Below are 2084 nucleotides of genomic sequence, written 5' to 3' on the forward strand. Positions count from 1 at the left end.
CACTGAATTGGATGTCAGCGAGTGTGTCAGTGAAGAATATTTACCATCAACATCACGCGACAGCGAAGAGGCGGTGCCAAGCTTTGTGCGTTGCTCCATGCTTCAAGGAGTATCATACACTGAAGCATTAGACACTCTCACTCCCTCCGCCCCAACAACCTGTTTACCCGGATATGATTTATTCATGTCTCTCTCTCGCTCGCTCTCTCCCTCTAGTTTTTTTTGTTAGGACATGTTATGGCTGTTCCACCCAGTTGTTTATTATTTATTGTCTACCTGTAATTTTTTGTCAAAACATTTCCTTATGACAAAATAAAACATTATATTTGTTCTATTTATTTACGGTAAAAATTATTTGTCTGTATTTTGTCAGTGTTTATTACATACATATAAACATATAGCTTTCAGCTTGTTTGTATGCTGTACTCGTAATAATAAAGTGCACGCAATAGATAACAAAAAAATAGAAAATCACTCCTGTAGGACCAGCAGTGCATTTTAGAAATCACTACTCAAAGGGTTAAATAATGCAAGTCATTTATAGAAAACAAATCTATCATTACACATGTTAATAATAATAACAACAGTTAGCTTATCTTGTTCTTAAAATACAACTGCATTAAAAGATAATACAAATATGTATGTGTTGTTCTCTCTGCCTCGCTTCTCCCACGCAACTCCACTCACTCCACTGGCTACCGATCACCGCTCGCATCCAGTTCAAGACTCTTGTACTAGCCTACAGATGCCTTGACCAGACTGCACCCAGCTACCCCCACTCAACCTCTCCGCCTGCACTAGAAAACTGGCTCTACCTCCTCTACGCTCCCCTGCCTCCAGAGCCCGCTCCTCCACCCTCGCTCCTTAAGACTCACCTCTTCAGACAGCACCTGTAGAACTCCTGTTTTTCCCCCTGGGACACTATCACCCTTCCTTAAATGCGCTTTATTTGCTCTTATCTGCCCCCTATTTTACTGCATTTAATCCTGTACTTCAGAATACTGTAATTTGCCAAGTGTTTAATCTGTAGTATTTTGTATTTAATCATATCCTGATGTAACTATCACTGTCACTGTTATCTGCTGTATTATTGAATTGTATTTTGTCACACTTATATTTCGCTTGAACCAAAGTCATTGTATTTATCTTGCTCTTATTGTATTATTACTTGTACTGTAACACTTGAAATGTATTTGCTTACGATTGTAAGTCGCCCTGGATAAGGGCGTCTGCTAATAAATAAATAATAATTATTATTATTTGTATTATTTATTTCTTAGCAGACACCCTTATCTAGGGCGACTTACAATTGTTACAAGATATCACATTATTTTTTGCATACAATTACCCATTTATACACTTGGGTTTTTACTGGAGCAATCTAGGTACCTTGCTCAAGGGTACAGCAGCAGGGTCCCCCACCTGGGATTGAACCTACGACCTTCCGGTCAAGAGTCCAGAGCCCTAACCACTACTCCACACTGCTGCTTAATAATTTAGATAAGAGTACAAAATCAACAGAAGAAGATTGTTTTTATTGAAAACACAATGATTACATAGTTTACTATTTTTCACACCGTTAAAAAAAAAAAATCAACATACTTTTATCAAATACATTTGAGGATTAAAATACAAGCAAACATTTGACAGCTGCTTTGGCACACACTCATTCTCTCATGTAGACTAAAGCATAATTACATCCCCTTAGGTAGGCACAGAAACTGGTTTCTTTAAAAACATTATCACTGGAGCATCACACAGGTTTGATTGGTATAGAGCAGTGGCCCTCACTTCCAATGAGGTCCTGAATGATTTATAAGAAGGTTGATTCATTAATTTACAATCTGGTTGAAACAAAGACCTGGACTGGAAGGGCTGAAAACAAAGACTGTTGTAATACTGCTGAATATTGATTTCTGTCAGTTTCAACTGCATTTTAAAAACTGGCATTTACACTTTTTCAATGGACTGGTGTAAGCAAATGTCTTGCAACAATTTGTACAGTGATACGGCTTCTCTCCAGTGTGAATTTGCTGATGTTTTTAGGCTTCCTGACTGACTGAAGCTCCCTACATTCAGAACAG

The sequence above is a fragment of the Acipenser ruthenus genome, chromosome 48, assembly GCF_902713425.1.
Source record: "Acipenser ruthenus chromosome 48, fAciRut3.2 maternal haplotype, whole genome shotgun sequence".
In the NCBI taxonomy this organism is placed as follows: domain Eukaryota; kingdom Metazoa; phylum Chordata; class Actinopteri; order Acipenseriformes; family Acipenseridae; genus Acipenser; species Acipenser ruthenus.